At 47.4% G+C, this 11,043-nt stretch overlaps 1 pseudogene; it reads right to left on the bottom strand.

The window, feature by feature from the left end:
• Window positions 1–956: 956 nt before the first annotated feature.
• On the bottom strand, window positions 957–2,215 carry LOC132437421 (coiled-coil domain-containing protein 86 pseudogene; annotated as a pseudogene).
• Between the last annotated feature and the right edge of the window lie 8,828 nt (window positions 2,216–11,043).

Below are 11,043 nucleotides of genomic sequence, written 5' to 3'. Positions count from 1 at the left end.
CTGGAACCATCCTGAAATGTTGCAGTTGATTGGCAGGTAAGATATGATCAATTATCAATGAAAATAAAAAGAAAGCCTGTGAGGAGAAGAGGAAGAAAGGAGACCAGACGACTCAGCAACGGAGGCAGATAAACTCTCCGAAGCGGTCCGTCCCCAGCAATCCCGAAGAGCTTTCCCGTGTGAGTTCACCCTCTCACCACACAGAGAGGAGGCACACATCACAGGGAAGTCAGAGTTGGCCGCAGTCTAGAGGCAGAGACGTGTTCTTCATTCCATATAAGTCACGAAAATGGGAAGCCTTTTTTCTTTCTTTTGCTAAGAGATCAACTTACAAATGGGTTTGGGGAAGGGAGTGGGTGAGCTTGGTCAGTTTGGTTGGAAGGTTTAGAAGCCAATTCTGCATACTCCACTTCCTCTTTGTAGAAAATTTGTTTCTGATCATCTGTTACTGATTTATTTAATAAAAATGAAGTTTAACAGGTTTTTGGGGTTTTTTTACATTTTATTTGTTTATTATGTTTTCTCCATCAGAATGAAAGATCCTTGAGGGCAGGGACTTTTGTCTGTATTCCCTGGTACCTAGAATTGTGCCTGTACACAGCAGGCGTTCAATAAATATTTCTGCTGTAGTCTGGATGGCATGAGTTAATCAGATCCCTGGGACTTCTGCAGAGTCTGGTACAGGAAAGGGGGAGCTAGATAGACCCTGCCCCCTGCAACCTCCCCATTTTAACCTTGAGTGTGGAAAAGTGGGGCGGAGCTGGATTCAGTCCGCTGGGTGGCAGGGTCAGTGGGATGCAGAGGGACGCAAAGCAGCCTTTGGGGAGGTGTGTGTGTGGAGAGGAGGATTCCTGACTTCCAGCCTCCTGGCCTGGGTTAGACCCAGGACTCTGAGACAGAACATACATATTTTGGGGAGTCACCCTCCAGTCACCAGCTCCCTGAGGAACCAGAAATTACTCTTCGAGGTTTGAAGGCACTTGGAGAGGGGCGAGCTGACCCTCCTCGCTCCAGTCTCTGCCAGGTCCCAGGCTACCTCTGGGTCTCTGTGCGCCCTCTGGAAGGCTCAGAGCCCCGTCTCGGTGGAGCCCCTGTTTGGGAGGCACGGAGTTGGAGTCCTGGGTCAGCAGAGGCGTGTGGCCAGCGGCCCGAGGGCTGCCGTGTGTGACACGGCGGTTGGCCACAGAAGTCCTCAGCCATCCCGAGCTCGGAGCTTCTGCAGCTGGGTCAGTGTCCCGCTTCTCCGCGGAGCGCAGCTGCTGCTTCTTCGCCCGCCTGCGCCTGGCGGGGTAACAGGTCGCTTGGACGATCTCCGCCTTCCGCTCGTTCTCCGGGCGGCGTTTCGGGTTCTCCTCCCCCAGGTGCCGGGCCAAGTCCTTGGCCAGCTCTGTCTCCTGCCGGTCTTGCATCTTCCGCTGCCAGGATGTGCGCAGGGGCTTGTCCTGGACCATCTGGGAGACGTTCTTCTTTGAGCGGTCCTTCCGCACCCGCCCGGACCTGGGCTTCCCCTTCGGGACTTTAGGGACGTCCTCCTCCTTCGGTGTCTTGGACGCTGGGGCCTGGGCTGAAGACCCTTCTCGCTTCTCTGGCCCGAGGCCGTCTGTCTCCAGCTGCCCGGCCGGCGGTGGCTTGCTCGGCTCACGGGGATCCCGGGGGGAGCCGGGCTCTGGGGTGTCAGCCCTGCAGCGGCTGAGCGGGCTCGGGACCCGGTTAGGGCTCTGGTGACCCGGGCCCGGCTGTAGCTGATGTCGGGGGGACCCCGCGGGGGTCTCCTCCTTACTCTTTTTTTTTTTTCCTCCTTACTCTTGGGCACCTCCGAGTCCGCTTCTTCTTGGTCCTGGGAAAACTTCGGCCACTCCCCACTTGGCTTCGGAGGGATTCAGGACTCGATTCCGGCTGTCTTTGGGGGCGACTCCAGGCCTGGGTCTCGCTGACGTAGGGGGGACCCTGGGCCAGGCTCTGGCCGCTTTCTGGGGGACCCCAAGCCTGCCCCGTCCCGTAGACTGGGAGATCTCGGGCTTGTCTCCGGCTGATGTCTGGGAGATCCCAGGCCGGCTGGCCGCACCCTCCGAGGAGACCCGGGCTCCCTCTTTTCTTCTGGGTTCGACTCGAGCTCCACAAGGGCCCGTTTGGCCCGCAGAACTGAGGTAAGGTTCTCGGGGGACTCAGGCTTTAGGCCTTCCAGCCGCCGGCTGCGCCTCTGTGGTGTATCCATGGCCCGGCCAGAGTTTCTAAATCAAACAGTTACTTTTAAAATCTTATAATTATACAATGAGATACATAATTACTAATTAACATGAGATTTTTGAAGATGAATGGTAACTAAATAACCCCTTTAGGATTTTAAGGCATTACGTGCGACTATATCTTTTAAAGGCCTCTCTTGGCATAATTTGAGTATTTTTGGTACCCAATTTTATCTGACTAACCCAGATAAAGGGATTTAAAGTGAATGAAGAATCCATAAAAGACATATGAAGAGAATGGGAAACACACCCAGTACTTAAACAGCTAACATGAAAAAGACTATTTTATTATATGTATTCTGGAAGATAATATCAAAAAGGGTTTTACAAGCAGTAAAAAAAAAAAAAAAAAAAAAAAAAAAAAAAAGACAAAAAACAGTAGAGCTCTTTCTATAAATAAAATCTTGCACATAAGACCCGCAACATGTAAAACTGAGGAAGCTCCTCCTGTTGCTGCCCAGGTGGGGCCCGGATCCAGCTGTCCCATCCCCCATCCCTCTGAGGTCCCGTCTTGGAATCCCAGCACTCTACAGGAAAGAGTCTGGAAACCTCTAGACTCTCCTGCTCCGCTGTTCTCCACATGCATTCAGAAGCCTGTGAGTAAGTGGATTTAAAATGTGAGAGGAGAAACGTTAGACACGAGAAAGGATTTTCAAAGCATTGAACTGAAGGCCCCAAACAGAATTCCAGTGGCTTCTAATTGTGGATAAAAGGAAGTACAAAAAGCAACCCCTTTAAGGCCACTCATGATCTGGGGTCAACCTCTCTCTCCAGCCCAGTCTTCCACCATCCAGCCCTGCACCTTGTACCATGCTGTAACCCTCCGCTGTCCTGTCTGCACCCACCTGTGGCACTGGAATGGGGAGAGTCTGAATGGGATGTGCTGTAAGAATAACATTGAATTTTGAAGATTTAGTGTGAATAAGGAACGTAAGTATCTCAATAATCTTTATATCGGTGGCATCCCATTTTTGACGTATTGGGTTAAACAAAATATATTACTAAAATTACTTTTACCTTCTTCTTTCTACTTTTTTAGAAAAACGTAGCTGTTAGAAAATGTACCTTACATATATTGCCTGCATCTGTGGCTGCTTCCAGCCAGTGGTCTGGCTGTTAACACAGGTGGCCCTTCAGGGGCGTCCATGGGCAGTGAGGTGGGGGGGACCATGGAGAACCAAAGTACGTGCCCCTAGTGAGGCAGAAATGTGGGCCCAGTTGTCTCTAGGCCTCCCGAGTTTATAAAAAGACATTGGTCATCTGGTTGTAAATGTGTGAGGGGAGTGAGTTGCTCATGAGTGTGCATGAATTTTCCAGACTTTTAGAGGTTGGCAACTATTCCATCTTTAAAAACAGATCTAGCACAACACTGTTCAAGCCAAACAAAATACGTCAGGAGCCAGACCTGGGCCACAGACCGCCAGTCTGTGCGATGCTCTTCACTCTTTCCATCTTCCCAAGGACTGTGCGTCTAGCTGCTTTGCCCCACATCAGTTGGAAGGGCTTCCCAGGCCGGTTCCCATATCTTCCCATCCCCAGCATCTCATCTGTGGCACCAAATATGCTAAGTAGATGATTGTTAAATGACTAAATGAATGAATGCGTTCTGGAATCTTCTTGCTTGGAGGTTCTTCAATGGGAAATATTTTTTCCGGGGTCTGAGTTGTGGTCCTGCCCTGAAGGGAAATGGGGAACCAGCTACTTTACCTCCCAAGACCCTTCTCATTGGAACAAACACTGCAGAACATCCATTTCTTGGAACAAAAGGAGTTCCTGAAGGTTCTTTTTGTGTTAGTGTGGAAAATATTTTAAAAAGTCAGAAAGTGTGATCCCTCCAGCTCCATTCTTCTTTCTCAAGAAAGAAATGTGTTTCCATACACATTTTAAAATTTTTTGTTCTAGTTCTGTGGAAAACGCCATTGGAAATTTTTTTTTTTTTTTTTTTTTTTTTTTTTTTTTTTTTTGCGGTGTGCGGGCCTCTCGCTGTTGTGGCCTCTCCTGTTGCGGAGCACAGGCTCCAGACGCGCAGGCTCAGTGGCCATGGCTCACGGGCCCAGCCGCTCCGAGGCACGTGGGATCCTCCCGGACCGGGGCACGAAGCCGTGTCCCCTGCATCGGCAGGCGGACTCTCAACCACTGCGCCACCAGGGAAGCCCGGAACTTAATTTTTAAATGAGTTTTACCTGGAGCCACAGGACCTGGGGCAGCTTCCACGCTCCTCAGGACCCGGGTGCAGGTGCATCTGTGGAGGAAGTGACTTCGTGTCCTGGTCTGTGAGCGGCCAGGTGCCCCCAGGCTGTGCGTGGCTGGCAGTGAACACAGGTTGCTCAGGAGGCCACGCAGATCGGAGTGTTCTGCACCTCCTGCACCCTGAGTCATCGGATCCCGGTGAGAACGCATGGACTTACACAACCATACCCTTGCCAACATCGTATTTTGTAACATATACACTACAACATTTCAGAACTCCTGGAGGTTTAAATTCTTCAGACTTTTTTTTTTTTCAATCTAGTGATTTACAATGTAACCACTTAAGTGTTAACCTTACTTTTCTGAGCCCACATGTCACTCACTGTCCTGAATCCTTGAGAGGAGGCGCTGGCCCAAGCAGAGACACTGGCCACGTGGCCCGAACGTAAGCCGCTTGCTCCCTGCGTTTCAGTACTGCACTAACACAATCAACTTTTGAATTTGAAAACTTTGCAGTTTTCAAGTAACAACAATAAACATAAATCAAAAATCCTAAGTACTTTACATCACCATGTGGGAAGCCAGCCAAAGTACCTACCAGGAAAACCTGGAGAAAAATAAGAAAATGGGCAAAAAAAGACAAGGAATTAAAAACGGCTCTCTCTAGGAATGAAAAGGTAATCTAGGAACTTGAGAACGGGACTCCTGAGTACAATTGAGAAAAGACGTGTCTTTCCAGTTACCAGCACACAGAACTTGGGCTCTGCATTTACTAAGTTCCTTCCAAAACCTTGCGTGGTGGGCTTCCCTGGTGGCGCAGTGGTTGAGAGTCCGCCTGCCGATACAGGGACACGGGTTCGTGTCCCGGTCCGGGAGGATCCCACATGCCGCGGAGCGGCTGGGCCCGTGAGCCATGGCCGCTGAGCCTGCGCATCCGGAGCCTGTGCTCCGCAACGGGAGAGGACACAACAGTGAGAGGCTTGCGTACCGCAAACAAACAAAAAGAAAACCTTGCGTGGACCTCAGCAACACGGTCACAAGATCACGTGTTTTTGGTAAAGTGCACGCAAGTAGGACATTTTGGCTGCTCGCGGCCAAGACCGTTGTCTCTCTGCCCTTCAGCTCCCCCCTTTGTCATACCTCCCCCCATATCAGGTGGAACTGGAAAGTCAGCAGGCCTGCGGGTGATCTGTCTAAAGAGAAGTTGAGTTGAGTTTCGTGCGATACATACATTTGTATCGTTTCTCTCTCTCACACACACGTATATAGATATATCTCACAGCCGTTTCCACGCACAATTACATCATTGCCAGCTGATGTAGGAGCAGCTTCCAGGAATTCTCCTGCCTCCCCGCTGCTGAGTCCCCCAGGTCAGACACAGATGTACAAAGACTCAGGAATTATTGCAACATGAATGTGAGCTCCAGTGCATAGAATCAGAAGTTACCCCATAGAAGTTCCTCCAGCATCAGGAACGAGAATTGGGAGCAGAGGATTTAGTTCTCCCTGATGCCTATTCAGAATTAAAATCCTCTCTTACCAGGATTATACTGCATAATGCAGTGTGTGGAATTATAAACACATTGTGCAGCTTTGTTTTTCTTTGTTGGGAACAGTGCCGAATAGAATTGATCAGAACTCCTGTGTTCCGGAATAAAGATGCAGACGTAGAGAATGGACTTGAGGATACGGGGAGGCGGAAGGGTAAGCTGGGACGAAGTGAGAGAGTAGCATGGACATATATATACTACCAAAGGTAAAACAGATAGCTAGTGGGAGGCAGCCGCATAGCACAGGGAGATCAGCTCAGTGCTTTGTGACCACCTAGAGGGGTGGAATATGGGGATCTATGTATACACATAACTGATGCACTGTGTTATACAGCAGCAACTAACACAACATTGTAAAGCAATTATACTCCAATAAAGAGGTTAAAAAAATAAAATAAAAGTAAGGAGAGAAAAAAAAAAAGAACTCCTGTGTTCAGAGGGCATGAACTTGCAGCAGGAATCCAAAAAGTTGAGTGTGTCCATAACAGCCCCTAGGGAAAGGAAGATTGATAGAGATTTTCCCAAGTTTGGTAATGATCCAAAAACTTTACACAGCATCATCAAAAATGAGTTGAGAAGCTAAAGGAAACTTCTCTAAACTATCAAATGGTAAAACAACCGAGCTCAAAAGATGATTGAAGTAGCTTTTCATTTTCTCTACAAAAAATAGTATAAAATTGTTGCTATATGAAGAGGTGATCAGACTATGCAGCCCAGTGCTCGCTTCGGCAGCACATATACTAAACTTGCAACGATACAGAGAAGCTGTTTTGTTCACGGATGTGTCCTCAGAGCCTAGAGCAAGGCCTGGCACACAGTAAGCGTTCAATAAATGTCTACCGAACGAGTGACCTCCAAAACAAAAAGAATATGCAGCCCAAAAAGTAGGCAAAGGGTATTACAGTCAGGCAGCTAATTAATAAAAATAGTTTGATATTTTTCTAGGTCTAGCGATGTTTTTTATTTGACAGCTTTTTAAAATTGGTACCATACTGCGGCTTATCTTCTCATGCCAAATTAATATTTTCACTAGGTAGCTAATTTCATGTTAAAATTTTTATATTCTTTTTCTTAAAGAGGACGACTCCCAAATTGTGTAAGCTTCAGGCCCCACACAACCAGATCCACCCCTGCCCTTGGGTGAAAGTGGAGATGACATTCAAGAGAAATGTGAGACACACATTTTCCTACTGGCAGAGGAGGAAAAAAATGTGGTAAAAAAAAAAAAGCCTAATGACAAAATAACTGAAGCAGGGAAGTCTGAAAATGGCTAAAATTCAGCAAAAATGAATCCTCTAGTGGTGGAGGAGGAAAAAAATAAGGTAAAAAAAAATTCTAATGACAAAATAACTGAAGCAGGGAAATCTGAAAATGGCTAAAATTCAGCAAAGAAAAATGAATCCTCTAGTGGCAGAGAAGGAAAAAAATAAGGTAAAAAAAAAATCCTAATGACAAAATAACTGAAGCAGGGAAATCTGAAAATGGCTAAAATTCAGCAAAGAAAAATGAATCCTCTAGTGGCAGAGGAGGAAAAAAATAAAGTAAAAAAAAAAATCCTAATGACAAAATAACTGAAGAGGAAAATCTGAAAATGGCTAAAATTCAGCAAAGAAAAATGAATCCTCTAGTGGCAGAGGAGGAAAAAAATAAGGTAAAAAAAAAATCCTAATGACAAAATAACTGAAGAGGAAAATCTGAAAATGGCTAAAATTCAGCAAAGAAAAATGAATCCTCTAGCCTATAGGCATTCTCCCTCCTCAGCAGTTTTTCTTCCAGCAGCAATAGCACCCCCAGGGTTCAGCCTGGATGACAAGCACTAAACAGGCTTCCAGAACATGTCCACTGAATGTCCTAATTCAGAACCTGCCTCCCCTCCCTTGCAAGACCTCAGCCTGGCCCCTGGAGCTCCAGGCCAGATAATGAAATCCAGCCTCTGCCTTGTAGCCCTCAAAGCTGGCTCATTCTCATAGGTAGGTGCTGTTCCCCATGAATGAATGGGAAGCAACAGACTCAGGGTCTCAGGGTCTTATGGTTTGTGTTTCTTTTACTCACCATGAGGATGAAATTGTCCTGAGCCATCGATGCTCTTTTCCATCGCTGGTTGTGCAAGGAGCAACCATGTTAAGCATAAAGTATCGCTTCCAGCCCAGACCCTGTCAATACATACCTGACCCACCCATACATCAGGTGCTGTTTGATTTGCTCATCCAGACAGAAACTGAAACGGGCTTCCTGTCAAGACCAAAGCTTTCCCTCTACCCAGCCCATCTCACTTGCTACTGGTCCTCATTTGAACTTGGTCTTGTCTTGCTAACTCTAGACTGTGGCTCTGACATCAGCTTCTGGCCTCTCATCCATCTTGGCAACCCTTCAGGCTCCATTCCTGGCTTGGAAGCCCGGGTTTTGCTGTGCTCAGTCTGCCTTCCTGCTCCCTCTCCACCCAGAAACAAGATCACAGGGCCCCACAGAGGTCCCTGCACCTCGCAGCATCTCCCCGTCTCTGCCCTCTGCTCCTTCTCTGCACCCTTGGCCTCGCTCTTGGTGCTCATGCTGCAACCTTTGTTCCCAGGCCCTTCCTATTCTTCTTTCTCTGCCTGTTTGAGTTTGAACGTTGATTTTTGGGCTCTGGGTCGGCAGCCACGTCCCTCCTCCATGCTTGGCTAGCTCCCAGAACCCAGGCCAAGGCCAGATCCCTGGAGACCCACTGCAAGGAAAGGAAGTTGAGCACGCACAGTCCAGTTTTGCTTTTTCCCTTTGTCTGAACTTCCATGTTGCCCCAGATGAGCACACCCCCACTCTAGACCCCACTCCACAGAATTTCGCTGACTCACCCGTTCCAGTGGTGGGATGAGGACAGGGTTTGGCAACTAAGTTTATCAGGATAGAAGGGTTGGGAATTACCTGGCCCAACACTAAGTCTGGAGCTATGACATCACCAGCGCCCTGTAGTACCCAGTTTTGTTAACCCCTAGGTTCACCCAGCTCACTTCCCTCCTTGTCTAGAAACCAACCAGCTTCCCAAGACCAAAAACACGATATGCAAAAACTTGCAGGAGATTATGCATGCTGCAGGCCTCATTGTCTGATTTAAGCTTTGTCTAGGAACCTCTGTGTAATGGCCAAGCCTGAGAACGTGGTCACACACGCGCACCCTTTCATCTTTCTTCATTTCTAGGTGGTGATGTATCTTTATGGTTCTTCAGAATGAGGAGGTACAAATGACTGGTGTAGTAAAGGAAGCCTTCCAAACAGTTTATATTTAAAATAAACTTAACCCAAACACTTGGATATAAAGCAAATTAAGTAGGAAAAATAGCTTTGACGACACAAAAAATGTGGGCAATTTCCTAAACACAGCACTTTGTTCATTGCTGAAAGGTGTTTCGGTGTTTCATCAAACCTTGCAGCTATGTCAGAACTTGCAACATCAAGAAGGCAACTTCGAAGGGAGTGTCCATCAGGTACCATATCTGAGAAGTTAAGCTAAAAAGGCTGATAAAGAATAAAGATGATATAATTCCAACTTCAAACTTTGAAATATCCAAATTCTCCACTTCAGCTGGATTCCAACCAAGTGAAACGTATTGAGAAATTAGGTCTCGGTCTTCATGAGACAGAGTAAAGCTGAGAAGTATGGAGTGACAGGAGGTAGCAACTTCCTGGATGACAAACTTCCCCTGAGCTTTCTCCAGACTCTCATCTGGAATTGCCAACAGTCAAGAACAGATACCAAAAGATCACATCTGGTAAAAGGACCACAGGCCAAAGTGACGTTGCCAGCATGGGTTGGCCTGGATTTTGTCCCATGTTCTACCCTGAATTCCTTTGGAAACAGTGATCCTGTGTGGGGCATGGCTATCCTCCAAAGACTTCAGATTTAACAGTTGTATGATATTCCCTTAAATCTTGTTCTTTGCTCCTGTGACTAACTCATTTTGAACTGATTACACATTAATTGCTATAAGCCTTTCTTGAACAGTTGCATACCATGTCTAATCTCCCTTGTAGCCATATGAGGGCTCTGAAGTTCTGGTTCCACTTGGGATATGATGTCCCCAAACCCAGAACTGAGCACGGGGTGGTTGTAGGGGGTGGAGAGCAGCCCTTGGTCACCTGATGGAATGTAAAGAGCCAGTGGAAGTCAACTACATTCGGATAAACTAAAATCAAAGACAGGCCCATGGTCCAGCTGAGGCACTGACCCAACAAGGAAGGCAGGGAGGCAGGGTCCAGGTAATGGAATGACAATGAGGGTAGAGGTGGGTTCTGAGCAAAGGGTGAGAAGCGTAGTTTTAGCAGATAAATACTTCACAGGCAACTTCTCCAATAACCAGTCTCTTCTAACCTCAACCTGTGACTATAAAATAAATTTTTCTTCCTTTTAATAGCATATTTTCACTGTAGTAATTCCCTGGTGCTCTAACTGCCAGTAGTAGCATCTCCCAATTACATCTTCCCAGATATTTGGGGGGCACTACCTGTATCGGTTTATCTGTTCTTGCATAACAAATAATCACAAACTAGCAGTTTAAAAAACACACATTTATTATTTCACAGGTTCTGTGAGTCAGGAATTTAAGCATGGTTTAATTGGGTCCTCTACCTCAGGGTCTCCCACAGGAGGCAATCAAATTGTCAGCCAGGGCTGGGGTCTCATCTGAAGGCTCCACTGGGGAAAGGTTCATACTCAAGGTCAAGTGGTTGCTGGCAGGGTTCAGTGCCCTGCTGACTGGTGGCCAGAGGCCACCTCAGTTCCTGCCACATGGGCCTCTCCAACATGGCTTCTTGAGGGCAAGTCAAGAATGCAATAGAGTCTGCTAGCAAGACAGAGTCACAACCTTATATAACCTGATCAGAGAGGAGAGTCCCTGTCACCTTTGTTCTCTTCTCTTGGTTAGAAGCAAGTCAGTCAAGGGGTTGGATTGCATAAGAGTGTAAATGCCAGGGTCATCGTGGGCCATTTTTGAAGCTGCCTCCTACACCACACCACCAGAATGAGTTGCTAAGATCCCCTGGCTTAACCCCTGGCTCCCACTGCTGCCTTGGTCGCTGGTGGC

This window comes from Delphinus delphis, chromosome 14 (assembly GCF_949987515.2).
Source record: "Delphinus delphis chromosome 14, mDelDel1.2, whole genome shotgun sequence".
Taxonomy (NCBI): domain Eukaryota; kingdom Metazoa; phylum Chordata; class Mammalia; order Artiodactyla; family Delphinidae; genus Delphinus; species Delphinus delphis.
This window is presented reverse-complemented; position numbering and strand designations above follow the sequence as displayed.